Source organism: Hippocampus bargibanti, linkage group LG04, assembly GCF_051943395.1.
Source record: "Hippocampus bargibanti isolate YZ-2025 linkage group LG04, ASM5194339v1, whole genome shotgun sequence".
Taxonomy (NCBI): domain Eukaryota; kingdom Metazoa; phylum Chordata; class Actinopteri; order Syngnathiformes; family Syngnathidae; genus Hippocampus; species Hippocampus bargibanti.
In genome coordinates this window covers 20,543,515-20,559,818 of record NC_142737.1, presented here as the reverse complement: position 1 = coordinate 20,559,818, position 16,304 = coordinate 20,543,515, and the positions used below count along the sequence as shown (strand labels likewise).

General features: G+C 41.2%; 1 protein-coding gene across 2 annotated transcripts in view; it reads left to right on the top strand.

Annotated features, from left to right (window-relative positions):
* Positions 1 to 2,490: 2,490 nt before the first annotated feature.
* Positions 2,491 to 16,304, top strand: part of gapvd1 (GTPase activating protein and VPS9 domains 1) — a 41,029-nt gene continuing 27,215 nt past the window's right edge. For both annotated transcript variants that reach the window (XM_088994625.1, XM_088994624.1), the window contains exon 1: positions 2,491 to 2,627. The gene's annotated coding sequence lies outside the window, so the exon portion shown is untranslated. The remainder of the gene's footprint in view (positions 2,628 to 16,304) is intronic.

Here is a 16,304-nt window from a genome sequence, read left to right as displayed (position 1 = left end):
TCAAAAAGTAAGTATTGGTCAGTGTGCGTAGCCTTCCTAAAGACTTCTGTTTTTAGCGCTCTGTCCTCTTTTATAATTACTTTACAATCCAAGAAGGCTAGTTGGTTCTCTTGAATGTCCTCACGAGTAAATTTAATGTTGAAGTCTACAGAGTTGAGGTGATCTGTGAAGGATTGAATTTCTTGTTTCTTAATTATGACAAAAGTATCGTCCACATATCTAAACCAGTGTCTAGGTTTTGTCCCTGGGAAGGATGTGAGGGCCTGTTTCTCCATCTCTTCCATGTAAAGATTAGCCACTATGGGTGAAACTGGTGAGCCCATAGCACAACCATGAATTTGTTTTAAAAAAAAATCCCGAAATTGAAAATACGTAGTATTAAGGCAGATTTCTAATAATTGGCAGATGTGATCCGGTTTAAGTTTGGTTATTTCATGCAGAGAAACATCAGCCAGCAGCCTCGTCTTCACCACTGAGACTGCTGCTGGGGTTGGGACCATCGTCTCCCTCTGTAATGAGGCCGACAATAGCTGAGTCGTCAGAGAACTTCTGAAGGTGGCAGGTTGGGGTGTTGTAGTTGAAGTCCGAGGTGTAGAGGGTGAAGAGGAATGGAGCCAGGACTGTTCCCTGCGGCGCTCCGGTGCTGCAGAGAAGCCTGTCCGACTCACAGTTCTTTACCCTCACGTACTGTGGCCTGTTTGTGAGGTAGTCTGTAATCCAGGATGTGAGGTGATGGTCGACTCCGGCATGCTGCAGCTTGTCCCCCAGTAGACTGGGCTGGATGGTGTTGAAGGCACTGGAGAAATCGAAGAATGTGATCCTCACCGTGCTCCCAGCATTCTCCAGGTGCCGCAACGCCGTATGGAGGCGGTAGATGATGGCATCCTCCACACCGATGCTGGGCTGGTAGGCAAACTGCAGCGGGTCCAGCGATGAGCTTGCCAGCGGTCGCAGGTGGGCGAGGACGAGTCTCTCCAGCGTCTTCATCAGGTGAGACGTCAGCGCCACCGGTCTGTAGCTGTTGAGCTCTTTGGGGTTGGCAATCTTGGGCACTGGGACCAGGCATGACGTTTTCCACAGCTGTGGAACTCTGCCCAGCTTCAGGCTCAGGTTGAACAAGTGCTGGACAATGTCACACAGCTGGTCGGAGCAGGTCTTGAGGAGTCGGGAACTGATGTCATCCGGACCTGCTGCCTTCCTCACCTTCATCCTCCTCAGTTGGTTCCTCACCTGCGCAGTTGTGACAGACAGGCAGGAACCAGGAGGCAGAGTGGCGGCTGAGGGTGTGGCAACGGTTGGGAGGGCAGATGTTGGTTGTGGAAAGCTGGTCGTGAGAGGGGGCAGGGAGGGTAAGGCCACAGTGAGAGTTGGTGCAGGTGCAGCTACAGGTGAAGTTGACGGTGGGCCGGGGGCGGCTGGCGTCTTGTCAAACCGATTGAAAAAGCGGTTGAGTTCATCTGATGTAAAGAGAGAAGTCACATCGTATGATGCCAAAGTTTCCTCAGGTTCCAATATGAGGTCTTTGATCCTCTCTACAAACCCTGTGGTGTTCTCTACGTGATATTCTGTGTTACCAACCAACGGAGCTAAAATAGTTTTTAAATATTTGGCTACATTGTATGTAGAGGAGTCAATGCTACAAACAATGTGTCTGAGGGGGAACCCTTCTTTATGTATTTTTGGCAGGCCATAGATACATGGCGTGGCCTCTCCCGGGTATAATCTAAAATACATCTGTTTGTCTATATGTTTTCCTTTCTCTAACTTTTGGAGACAGTCAATCATTTCTTTCTTGTATCTATTGGAAGGGTCCCTTTTTAGTTGCTCATGCGGATCAAACCTCTAAAGATGGAGGACACTGATTTGCTGTGGCGACCCCTTGAAGGGAAAGCCGAAAGGAAAAGATTTGTTATAGATTTCTGATAGCCAAGGTTTGAGTTGTTTTCCTTATTAGACTACCACCTAGCGGAACAGTGCACGTGTTACAGCATTGTAGTAAGCGTCTTAAGTCGAATCCTAAAATTGTACTTTACATGTACTTCCAATTATTTACAATTATCTTACATATGGATAATTTTCAAATAATAAAAAAACAAGCCCTGGGGCTCAACAGTAAAAAAAGTACTTGCTGTGGAAAACAATTCTGTCGCAGTTCGTTGTTCAGGATGGAACTTCAGGATGAAACATTACTGACGACAATATTGAAATACAAAATACAATCACAATGAGGTACGATTTTCAGGACATTAACTTGCAGTCTTGAGCTACCTTTGTTTGCCACCGCACGTGCGAATGCATAATAATAGCAACAACAACGACAAAAGCAAAGACAACAAAAACAATAATAATAATACATTTAACAAATAATAATAATCATTATTATAATTTGGAAGTTACATCATAATTTGTATGAAAAAAGATTTACTAGTCATTCTGCATCTTTTACAATGTTCGCGCATGCGCGTCGTGGACTTCTCCTCGTGATGACAGCAAGTGACAGTCCAGTTCGGTCCTGCAGCACCCAGTGAGAGACGGCCAACCACAAACAATTTCTCGGATTGATGAATCTCAGGATCCGCTGTAGTTGGTAGTACTGTGATACAATATCACACAACATTTAAGTTTTGGTGAGTTGTCCGATTTATGATGCATTCTATCTTGAGCTTTCGTGGGACACTGTTTTGCTTGCAAACAAAGCTAAGCTAACGTAGCCAACTGAGATTAGCTCATCGTTAGCTTTCCGCACTTGACTGGCTGAGGTTAGCAGCCTAACTTGGTGAACGTTCTCTCGCTAATCGTTTAGTGTCTGAGGGGGTATTTCTTTCAAATCGGCCCGAACGCAGGACAGTGAAATAGCTTGGCTTCTATTGATGTCCCCAAAGCTAGTATGTAAGAAGTCCAATGTAAGTTTCTCGCTTTAGAGTATACTTTGACAGTATTCCAATGAAATAATTTATGTTTTGCGTGGTCGGCTTTAAAGCTGCAGGACGCAGTAAATTCAATCCACACGCAACTGATTGGAAACATTTTTTGATCAACAACTACAATGAAGCACTTGAACTCAGCTTGTAAGATAAGACTGAATTTTTTTATTGTACTGTCTCGTCAAGTGCATATTCCATTTGTGGATTGGTGTATGAAATTTTCCACCTGTTTTATTTACAGTAACCTTTCAACGAGAGCTGTTGTTACAGCTGGCTCAAAAATCCAGATCACTTTTTCAGAGACCATGCTCAATTTTGACTGACACAGGCGAAGTGGCCACAATAAGATTTGACAAGACAATTATTTTTGCTCCTGTGAACAGTGTTGCACTTCAAAATAAATTTCTCACATTCAAGCATTTGAATACAATATATGGATTGGAATTTTGAACATGCAGAAGTGGACATCTAATGCTTGTAAAAGGTTCTTGTAGATTTTGTGAAGATAGCCTGATTCAAGATAGCCTGATAGAAGTTTCTTTTTCTGTTCTTTAAGGCCCTACTTTTAAAAACATCTGGGGTGGCATATGACTGTATAGCTAAAGCAAGGTTAGAAACCCCCTTAAAGAAACACGTAAATGCACATTTCTTCAGTTGATTAGAAAAGTGAGTTTTGGGATATCCAGCAGTTTCAGTCACATTTATGTGTAATACAATATACAGTAAAGTCTCGTTATATCGATATCGGATATATCGATAGTCCCGGTTATATCGATACTATTTCTATGCACGCACGGAGAAAATTACATGCAAACAGGGTCGGATATATCGATAGTCCCGGTTATATCGGTTATATTTTTTCGGACTCCCTTGAATATCGATATAACGAGACTTTACTGTAGTTATAGTAGCTAGCTACATTTCATTCCTCAAATGGTCTTTTAAAAACATTTTTTTAACATTTTTTTAAAAATGCTAAAATATACCGATACAAAAAAACAAAAACAAAACATCTGGGTCAGATTTCTAATTTGTCTGGTTTACACACAAGATTTGTGTTCTTGTCAACAGAGTGCATAAAGCTGTTGTGATTTGATTCAAGTCGATTGGAGTACATTTTAGTTCCACTGGACAGGTGCTTTTTGGAACAACAGTGTGTGTTGGCAGGATTTCAAGTGTGTAAATTCTAAACCAGTCAGATGTTTTGAAACTATGTTGTCTCTTCCAACCATGCATCCATGCATTTTTTTTCCGATTGTATTGTTCAGCTTTGCCTATCTCCCCGACTTTATGCAAAAGATGGAGTACAAAATGGTCTGTTAACTAGTCAGTCATAGACTGAGGGAGAATTTGGAGCTGATTGGGGAATGAGCCGCTGAAAGTCACCCTTGTGAATCACAAAATAAAACAAGTTAATCTACTTCTTATTCAATTCCTGTGTCACAAATTGAGTGGCATTTTGAGCATCATTCTTCACATTTCTGCAACATTTTACATTTGATCATTTCTCCATTAAGAGAATAGTGCCAAACATTCTTGTTCAACTCTGTTATTTTGGTACCTTTAACATAGTTTGACAATGGCTTGCAATTATACATTCCGTGTGAAATGGAGATGAAATGGCACTGGCATCCTTTCGTGACAGAACATGAAGGATCTCCCTCGTCCATTCTTTTCCAGGCATGAACGCATTGTACACATCACTCAGTGACACATAAAGCACACATCATCTCGACTGTAATAGCTTTGCTTCTGCCCATCTGCAACATTTTTTTCTCCTTTATGAGATGCAGCAGGTTGGGTTTTACTTGTATAATGTGCAGAACATCTTGTACAATATCATTATTGTTTGAATTCAGTTAACAGATGCTGTATTTCACATTTCCCAACTGACCTCAAAGAGTCTTACGAGTCACTTAGGTATTCTTATTACTGATGGTTTAAAGGGGAATGTCAAGTTAACTTTTTCTTTACTCCAGAATGGCCCATGTTCCACCACTAGTCTAAACACAGTTGTGTGATTCAAATCACATTTGAGGATTATTAATTCAGGACCTCTGGCCCAATGTCCAGTGGTTAGCATGTCGACCTCACAGTGCAGAGGTTGTGGGTATTTCAGGGTACTCTGGTTTGCTCTCACATTCCAAAAGCATGCATGTCCGGCCGATTGAGACACCCAAATTGTCCTTAGGATCAAGTGTGAGCGCAGATGGTTATTTTTCGATAAGCCCTGCAAGTGACTGGCAACCGGTTCATGGTGTCCCCAACCGGTTCATGGTGTCCCCCGCTAGAAAGCTCGAATAGGCTTCTCTGACCCCGGTCAGTATAAAGTGGATTGGAAAATGGATTGGTGGGATTTAGCAGAAAAATCCATTTTTTTAATCCATTTCAGAGGTGTCTATTTTGACACTTGCTGTCGACTGAAAATGACATCATAGTCAGTGCCTAAGGACTTAGGTAACGACCGTCATGTGACCAAACCCAGAAAACAGGTAAGCTGTGATGGTCATTTCCTGTGACCTTAGACATTGAAGTATCATATTCAACAGCAACTTGCAAAATGGCAGGCCCTGAAATGGAAACATACAGGTGGATACCTCTGCCTCATTAATATTCATTATATGCAATCATAATCACAATGCTCTCTTTTCTCCTCGGGGCACATAGACCATACTATATTTTTTATTTGATGTCTCTTTTCATTGAACTTCATTCATAAAATGGAACAATCAATAATCTGATTAGTCTGATTCAGTTCTGTAGTTTGCTTATGGCCAGTTTAGGGAATTATCTGAACAGAAACTGGGAAGAGGATGTTGGAGTATTGCCGTGGTTACTGTGCGTGTGTGCGTATGTGCGTGTGTGTGTGTGTGTGTGTGTGTGTGTGTGTGTGTGTGTGTGTGTGTGTGTGTGTGTGTGTGTGTGTGTGTCTGTGTGTGTTTGACAAATACTGTTAATTAATGGGGCTGTGATGTTTGCGTGTCCTTTTTTTTAAATCTTAGATCAATCACTAAATAATTAAGTTTGGTGTCTCTTCTATTTTGTTAATGTACTTTGGTGCTTCAATCTAAATTTCTGTCTTGTGATGTAGTGTTAAGGATTTCGGTGCGTTACTGCTATATGTAGTTTCTCTTCCGCTTTGGAGTTCCTCTGTTCTCTGTGACTGGCCCACCAGGCAGTTTAATGCACCTGGTAATGCTAATATTGGAACTTGCACAGGCGGCCTTTTGATTAATTCTTGTTCACATCTCAGCAATTCACTTCAATCTTTCGCTTACGTCTAAATCTGGGAAGAATGTGCTGCTTCACGTGCTTCATGTGCTGCCTGATGAGGCGAGATTAAAAAAAAAACAAATTGCGGTTACAAAAAGGAGTGGCAACAGCATAGCCCTCAAGTCTCTTCTTTTAGGGACTCTGCCCAACTTATTGACATGTGTTGAGCTCACATGTAAGGTTTTGCAAACATAATCAAACATGTTTGGCATTTACGGTGGTTGCCCCTGGCCAATTTCTGAACAGAAGTGGGGACAGAAAATCCAAAAACAAAACATTCTTGCCACAAGATAAGCTTTCAGAGAAATTAGTGAATCAAAGACATTTAAATTGGAAAAATGCATATATTTTGCATGGTTGTCTAGATATTTGTCATACCACATAAGTAAATAGGATTAAGCAAAAAAATGTAAACTAATTTCCACAGTATTAGCTGGCATTGGCTGGCTCCAGCATACCCACAGCACTTGTGAGCATTAGCGGGTCAGATAATGAATGGATGGATGGATCTTCTTTTAGGTGAGGCACGGAAGGTTATTACATTTTTTTGCAGATTCAGTTTTTTTTTTAATAATGGAACTGTAAAAAATAGGTGAGTTTAAGTATTTATTTCCTAAACATCATTCACCTTCAGCCGTCATCTGTACTTTTTTGAAGGTGTCGGACGTTTCGCTTCTTATCCAAGAAACTTCGTCAGCAAACTAAAGTCCTACTGGTAGTTTAGGCCCTATATATATCCAGACTGTCCACACATGGCGGTGCCGGACTCTGCTATGATAGGTCCCTGCTCTCAGGTTGAGGGGAGCAGAGAACTACCCACTGCAGCTGCTCCACTGATAGTTCCTGTCGTTCTGACTAACGACTTGCCTGATTGCCCCATTTCGACCGGTATCACCTCATCAGTATTACGAATCCTATGTTGCCTAAGCAGGCTATTGTATGAACGATCCAAATTGAACCTCACCCCACCAAAACGGTTTAATGAAGGATTTAAATGTTTTATGAAAATCGCTTCTCTTACTCCCCTTTCAAACCATCTATGTTCTTTCGCTAAGATTTCAACCTCATTGTCGTCAAATGAGTGGTTGATATCTTTTAGGTGCATATGTACTGCCGATTGAGGCCCACTAGTATTATCGCTCCGATGTTGTTAAAGTCTTTTTTTGAAAATTTGTTTAGTCTCCCCAATGTACTGCTCTTTACAATTTTCATTCTTACAATGTACAATGTTCCAAACTAGGGCGTGGAAAATCCTACTGGACCCTCCGCACCCTGCCCACCACCTTTTCCAGCTACTCCCCTCAGGCAGGCGCTACTGATCCATGCGCACCAAATCCAGCAGACATTTAAACAGCTTCTTCCCCCAAGCCATTAACTCTTTGAACTCTTTGAACTCTTCAACAGTAGCCAAAATGGAACTGTATAGTGCCACTTAGCAGTTTTTTTGACGACGATACTAGTGCAGCGTGTTCTACCGGAAACAAATTCCTTGTGTGTTCTACATACTTGGCAATAAAGATGATTCTGATTCTGATTCTGATGTATTGAATAAACTACATTACTTTGTTTTTCATTTGGCAGCCTATCTTTTGGATGCACTAATTTTTGCCTTAAAGTGTTTATCGGTTTGAAATAAGTAGGAATTTTGTGTTGCCAAAGGACTCTTTGTAGTTTTTCAGAAAGTCCTGCAATGTAAGGTACTGCTACTCCTCTATTTTTGTATCTTCTGAATTTTTGGTTTCATTCCGTATTCTTTCTTTCTGACATTTGTTAAATGACCACTGAGGGTACCCACAGTTTGTGAGTGTTCTCTTGATATGTTTTGACTCCTTTTCCTTCAACCCTTGTTGGTATTAGTTTAGCCCTATGCTGGAGGGTTCTGATAAGTCCTAGTTTGTGTTGTAAAGGGTGGTTAGAATCGAAAATTAAGTATTGTTCAGTGTGCGTAGCCTTCCTAAAGACTTCTGTTTTTTGCGCTCTGTCCTCTTTTATAAGTACTTTACAATCCAAAAAGGCTAGTTGGTTCTCTTTAACGTCCTCACGAGTAAATTTAATGTTGATGTCTACCGAGTTGAGGTGATCTGTGAAGGATTGAATTTCTTGTTTTTTAATTATGACAAAAATATCATCCACATATCTAAACCAGTGTCTACGTTTTGTCCCCGGGAAGGATGTGAGGGCTTGTTTCTCCATCTCTTCCATGTACAGATTAGCCACTATGGGTGAAACTGGTGAGCCCATACCACAACCATGAATTTGTTTGTAAAATTTCTCCCTAAATTGAAAATACGTAGTATTAAGGCAGATTTCCAATAATTGGCAGATGTGGTCCTGTTTAAGTTTGGTTCTTTCATGCAGAGAAACGTCCGCCGCGGACGTTTTTCAATTTAGGGAGAAATTTTACAAACAAATTCATGGTTGTATATTGTAAGACGCATGCAATGTTTCCACTAGATGGAGCTACGCTCAAGGAAACGCTGAGAGAACAATCGGGTGTTAGTAAAACAAAGCAGCTCCGCAGTTCATTTAATTAACCAGTAGCAAATTATAACATTGACTCGTTAACGTTGAACCCTCTTGTCCCTGCTCTATTTCCATTTTTAATGGGATTTGACATCATGTAAAGGCAGGCAGAATATGATGTATAAGGAAGTCCAAAACAAAAAAAAAACAAAGAAAACAAAACGATGCGAAATAGAAAGGTGAATAGAAAGAAGAAAAAAAAAAGAAAAGAAAATAAAACAATCACAATGAAAACCATCTCTAATTAAAGTCATGTCATTCGCTACAACAGTCAAACCTTCACGGCATCCTGGATGGTGATCACCAGGACACCATCGCATCTCCAACGTTGAATATTTTTCGTTCTATCAAGCAGAATTCCATTGCAATTCGTCGCTGGCTCCTGTGTTGTTGAAAAATTCCAAATGACAAAATCAAATTTGACAGAACTTCGAACTATTTAACTCTGAGGCCGTTGGATGAGAAGTATTCCTACAGCATTTTAAATGTGTCCCATCTTGTCTTTCTAAAAACATCTAAAGTCGTCCTGCGAATTGAATATTTTGTCAACCACCACCCTGGCTCTGTTTGCGAATTGTTGCGGCACACATCATCCGCATAAAAAGCATAATGAAAAAAAACTTAGTCATCATATTTTGAAAATTGACCTTGTACTCTTCAAATCCAATTTGTTATCACCATCATGTATATCGCATGTATGAATCAAATCATCTGTCCTTTGACTTCGGGGGAATGACAATTGTCAGGTCAAAACGAGCGTGATGATCATGTCACGATCATTATTTTAATAAATCTATAAACTTTTCTTTTATGAAAAGTCCCACGATATCACATGGTGAATCTCTATTAAGTAATTAATCACCAGCGAATCGAGCAACATTTACCATGTCAATTTATTCCAGTTTTATATGGATGTTCATCAATCAGTCTAATTTGCCTGCCTATTTAATTTACTTAGTTTTCGATTCAACTGGACGATATTCACCAAAGAGCTATGGGAAAAATAGTGTTATGTCATTCATGAGGACGTCGAGCGGCATCCTGGCCGTGGGATGTGGCATGGTCGGGCAGGTGTTTCGATGTGACGGGATAGTCATCTGGATGGCCCTCACGCGTCCTCTTGCAATGACATGGCTCTTTCCCCAGGGCAGTCTCTCGTCCTGTGAAAGAGAACTGCGCGGCAGATTACATGCAGGCAGGAACAATGTTTTTTGCACAATGTGTTTATCAAAGTTAACGCATCCGCCTTATTCTTTGTTTCGTTTATTTACATAAGTAAATAGGATTAAGCAAAAAAATGTAAACTAATTTCCACAGTATTAGCTGGCATTGGCTGGCTCCAGCATACCCACAGCACTTGTGAGCATTAGCGGGTCAGATAATGAATGGATGGATGGATCTTCTTTTAGGTGAGGCACGGAAGGTTATTACATTTTTTTGCAGATTCAGTTTTTTTTTTAATAATGGAACTGTAAAAAATAGGTGAGTTTAAGTATTTATTTCCTAAACATCATTCACCTTCAGCCGTCATCTGTACTTTTTTGAAGGTGTCGGACGTTTCGCTTCTTATCCAAGAAACTTCGTCAGCAAACTAAAGTCCTACTGGTAGTTTAGGCCCTATATATATCCAGACTGTCCACACATGGCGGTGCCGGACTCTGCTATGATAGGTCCCTGCTCTCAGGTTGAGGGGAGCAGAGAACTACCCACTGCAGCTGCTCCACTGATAGTTCCTGTCGTTCTGACTAACGACTTGCCTGATTGCCCCATTTCGACCGGTATCACCTCATCAGTATTACGAATCCTATGTTGCCTAAGCAGGCTATTGTATGAACGATCCAAATTGAACCTCACCCCACCAAAACGGTTTAATGAAGGATTTAAATGTTTTATGAAAATCGCTTCTCTTACTCCCCTTTCAAACCATCTATGTTCTTTCGCTAAGATTTCAACCTCATTGTCGTCAAATGAGTGGTTGATATCTTTTAGGTGCATATGTACTGCCGATTGAGGCCCACTAGTATTATCGCTCCGATGTTGTTAAAGTCTTTTTTTGAAAATTTGTTTAGTCTCCCCAATGTACTGCTCTTTACAATTTTCATTCTTACAATGTACAATGTTCCAAACTAGGGCGTGGAAAATCCTACTGGACCCTCCGCACCCTGCCCACCACCTTTTCCAGCTACTCCCCTCAGGCAGGCGCTACTGATCCATGCGCACCAAATCCAGCAGACATTTAAACAGCTTCTTCCCCCAAGCCATTAACTCTTTGAACTCTTTGAACTCTTCAACAGTAGCCAAAATGGAACTGTATAGTGCCACTTAGCAGTTTTTTTGACGACGATACTAGTGCAGCGTGTTCTACCGGAAACAAATTCCTTGTGTGTTCTACATACTTGGCAATAAAGATGATTCTGATTCTGATTCTGATGTATTGAATAAACTACATTACTTTGTTTTTCATTTGGCAGCCTATCTTTTGGATGCACTAATTTTTGCCTTAAAGTGTTTATCGGTTTGAAATAAGTAGGAATTTTGTGTTGCCAAAGGACTCTTTGTAGTTTTTCAGAAAGTCCTGCAATGTAAGGTACTGCTACTCCTCTATTTTTGTATCTTCTGAATTTTTGGTTTCATTCCGTATTCTTTCTTTCTGACATTTGTTAAATGACCACTGAGGGTACCCACAGTTTGTGAGTGTTCTCTTGATATGTTTTGACTCCTTTTCCTTCAACCCTTGTTGGTATTAGTTTAGCCCTATGCTGGAGGGTTCTGATAAGTCCTAGTTTGTGTTGTAAAGGGTGGTTAGAATCGAAAATTAAGTATTGTTCAGTGTGCGTAGCCTTCCTAAAGACTTCTGTTTTTTGCGCTCTGTCCTCTTTTATAAGTACTTTACAATCCAAAAAGGCTAGTTGGTTCTCTTTAACGTCCTCACGAGTAAATTTAATGTTGATGTCTACCGAGTTGAGGTGATCTGTGAAGGATTGAATTTCTTGTTTTTTAATTATGACAAAAATATCATCCACATATCTAAACCAGTGTCTACGTTTTGTCCCCGGGAAGGATGTGAGGGCTTGTTTCTCCATCTCTTCCATGTACAGATTAGCCACTATGGGTGAAACTGGTGAGCCCATACCACAACCATGAATTTGTTTGTAAAATTTCTCCCTAAATTGAAAATACGTAGTATTAAGGCAGATTTCCAATAATTGGCAGATGTGGTCCTGTTTAAGTTTGGTTCTTTCATGCAGAGAAACGTCCGCCGCGGACGTTTTTCAATTTAGGGAGAAATTTTACAAACAAATTCATGGTTGTATATTATAAGACGCATGCAATGTTTCCACTAGATGGAGCTACGCTCAAGGAAACGCTGAGAGAACAATCGGGTGTTAGTAAAACAAAGCAGCTCCGCAGTTCATTTAATTAACCAGTAGCAAATTATAACATTGACTCGTTAACGTTGAACCCTCTTGTCCCTGCTCTATTTCCATTTTTAATGGGATTTGACATCATGTAAAGGCAGGCAGAATATGATGTATAAGGAAGTCCAAAACAAAAAAAAAAAAACAAAGAAAACAAAACGATGCGAAATAGAAAGGTGAATAGAAAGAAGAAAAAAAAAAGAAAAGAAAATAAAAAAATAAAACAATCACAATGAAAACCATCTCTAATTAAAGTCATGTCATTCGCTACAACAGTCAAACCTTCACGGCATCCTGGATGGTGATCACCAGGACACCATCGCATCTCCAACGTTGAATATTTTTCGTTCTATCAAGCAGAATTCCATTGCAATTCGTCGCTGGCTCCTGTGTTGTTGAAAAATTCCAAATGACAAAATCAAATTTGACAGAACTTCGAACTATTTAACTCTGAGGCCGTTGGATGAGAAGTATTCCTACAGCATTTTAAATGTGTCCCATCTTGTCTTTCTAAAAACATCTAAAGTCGTCCTGCGAATTGAATATTTTGTCAACCACCACCCTGGCTCTGTTTGCGAATTGTTGCGGCACACATCATCCGCATAAAAAGCATAATGAAAAAAAACTTAGTCATCATATTTTGAAAATTGACCTTGTACTCTTCAAATCCAATTTGTTATCACCATCATGTATATCGCATGTATGAATCAAATCATCTGTCCTTTGACTTCGGGGGAATGACAATTGTCAGGTCAAAACGAGCGTGATGATCATGTCACGATCATTATTTTAATAAATCTATAAACTTTTCTTTTATGAAAAGTCCCACGATATCACATGGTGAATCTCTATTAAGTAATTAATCACCAGCGAATCGAGCAACATTTACCATGTCAATTTATTCCAGTTTTATATGGATGTTCATCAATCAGTCTAATTTGCCTGCCTATTTAATTTACTTAGTTTTCGATTCAACTGGACGATATTCACCAAAGAGCTATGGGAAAAATAGTGTTATGTCATTCATGAGGACGTCGAGCGGCATCCTGGCCGTGGGATGTGGCATGGTCGGGCAGGTGTTTCGATGTGACGGGATAGTCATCTGGATGGCCCTCACGCGTCCTCTTGCAATGACATGGCTCTTTCCCCAGGGCAGTCTCTCGTCCTGTGAAAGAGAACTGCGCGGCAGATTACATGCAGGCAGGAACAATGTTTTTTGCACAATGTGTTTATCAAAGTTAACGCATCCGCCTTATTCTTTGTTTCGTTTATTTATAAATTTGGAGGGTAAAACATTTACCCATTCGGCGAACAAATCAATTAGCCGATCCTAGAATGTGGCTGTGAATCTTGAAAACATTTTTTCCAGTTAATCATTTTCACAGGCGTCCCCAGAAGATGATCAGATGGATACAATGGAGCAGAAGGTCTTTATTTACTCTTGTGAATCTTGAACCAATGCTGTCAATGTCACTCTGTGAATTGATTTGCCGACTCAAGTTGCAATGATTGTGTCTCCCCTAAGGGGATCATGAGCGCTCCATGTTGCTGGATTGTACAAGGCACAGCTGGAGTCACCACAGGGAGGGCTGCCCGCTCCCCCCGGGCAAAGGAGGAGGAGGGGGCCTCCCGCCCCTTCAGGGCAGAGAAAGAGGGGGAGGAGGAGGAGGGCTGGCTGCCCATTCTTCACCCGTTTTACTTCAAGCTCATTTTCTCTTTTCCGTGCTTGTTCAAGCAATATTTCACTCGCCAAAATACCCGCACGTATCTTCTGTAGAGACCTGCCAACCGCAGATGCCTCCTGGAGTTTCAATCGAAGCATATCTTTCAATGGCTGAACTTGCAAAGCACCAGAAAACTCGCCACGTTCCGTCCACGTATCACAATAAATCTCACTCCCTGGGAATTTCTTAGCCATAAATTGAGTATCCCGGTGGGTTGGGATTTTAGAGAGAATTGCACCCATTTTATCAAATCACCCACAATTTCTGCCAATAGTCCACCCCTGTTCCTTTGTCTCAGGGCAGCTCACACAAGGCACCCCCACTACTCAGCACAAACACAAAGAAGAAGAAGGACCCCCACTACTCTGGCAGAGCAACGCTCACATACACACACACACACACACACACACACACACACACACACACACACACACGCACACGCACACACACACACACACACACACACACACACACACACACACACACACACACACACACACACACACGGCTCCTCCAAAATGCCCCCCCCCCCTCCTGACCAAAGCCCACCAACTGTCTTCCCCAGACAGTGGAACACCACATGTCATGCAATGGTGACAAATGCGCTAATGTTAATTAATGTATTAATGTTACGGAAGATCCACCATCCATCGCAGCTGCATTTAAACAAAAAACAACACATAATCGTCCAATAAGAGACAAGTCACCTACGGCCCACGCACGTAACCCCTGGTATTATAACTCTCTGTGGTCTGCTAGGCGCACAGAAACCGACAAAAAAAAAAAAAAAACACATAATTGTCCAGATCAAGAAATCGATCTCTCCCTGGCCCTCGCGCGTGGGCCCTGGTCTTACGCACTCTTGTCAGCCAGGCGCACGGAAACCGACTAAATCCATACAATGGTCGATCAACCGTAATTAGAAATCCTTGGGCAAAAAAAAATCTTATCAATCCATTCATTCAACATAGCTGCATGCCGGTAGCACTCACCCGTTAAAGCAATCCTGAGCATCAAGAAGAGAAGTGGCCCCACTCGAACACACTCGAAGGAAAAAGGCTTCATCCTGTGGAAGAAACGTGGGGGCCACTCCCTCCCCACCTCTCGACGCCGGTCCGCTAGGCCCCGGAGTTTTTAGCGGCACCAATAATGATGAGTTAAAAGTGATCGTTTGTTCCTAGTCCATCGCTTCTCAGGGTGTTAGAAGTGGGATGTGAAATCAGCAGGAAGCCAGGTGTTGAACAGAAGAAGTTATTTTAATCTTGTAGACAACAGAGACATTGCGAGGTCGGCCCGCAATGTCTTTTTTTTTCTTCCCGTCCGCCTGAGTCCGAGCATGTGTGGTGGGCGACCTCTTCTGGCTTCTCCGTTAGCAGAGAGAGTGATTTTTCATGTGTGGGAAGCCGTGCCTATTTGGGTGAGCAGAAAGCTTGTGCACCGACACAGTAACAAAAACCGATAATATGAAAATGATAAAAATGACACTAGAAGTCATAAGATTTCTAAATGAACTGTCAACATTTTGGTATATAATAGTATTCAATAAAAAGTGTTGCTTAAAAACAACAGATTGACATCGTATACCAGGGGTCGGGAACCTTTTTGACTAAGAGAGCCATAAAAGTAAAATATTTCGAAATGTTTTTGAGTGAGAGCCACAACACGCTCGCGCACACGCAAACGCACGCGCAGCTACTTTACAACACAAAGTCAGAATATATTATTTAAAATAACTTTGTGATCGTACTCACCGTTTACATGAATGGTTTTCCGTTCCTCATGATTGGTAAAAATCCAGCCAAACGATCGGAATGAAAGTCAAATTGCCGGGATCCATAGGCGAAGTTACTGCTAGCTAGCCTGCACACGGCTCATTAGCTAACACACTTGCTATGCAACATACTTCTCACAGAAGTATGTTGATGCTAAACGTTAACATTGGGCTTGTTAAAATGTCACTGACATTCGACTGTTTCATCGATGGTATTGTTTCATTGCAAATTAGAACCATAACCTTTTCTCTCCACAAAGGCAAATCCTCCGGTGCATTCAAGCTGAAGTGTACCTTGTTTTTACTCGTCAGACTCATTTAAATGGGGCGTTTACCTGTTTCAACTCACGGCCAGTATCATCCAATAAAAATTGCGCTTTCCGCCAACTGCGGCCCCAACAGAAAATGAACAGAAAAAAACGAGAATACAGTGAGACCTCAACTTACGAACTTAATTGGTTCCCAGACAGAGTGTATAAGGCGAAAAGTGTGTATCTCAAAAAAAAATCCCATAGGAAACCATTAAAATGGGAATAATCAGTTCCCGGGCTACCATAAAATATACTTTTCAACTAAATAAGCCTTAAAACTACACACAACCTACCTTATCCTATGTATAATAAACATGCTATTGTATTGTAATGAAAGAAATACACTGCACTGTATAATA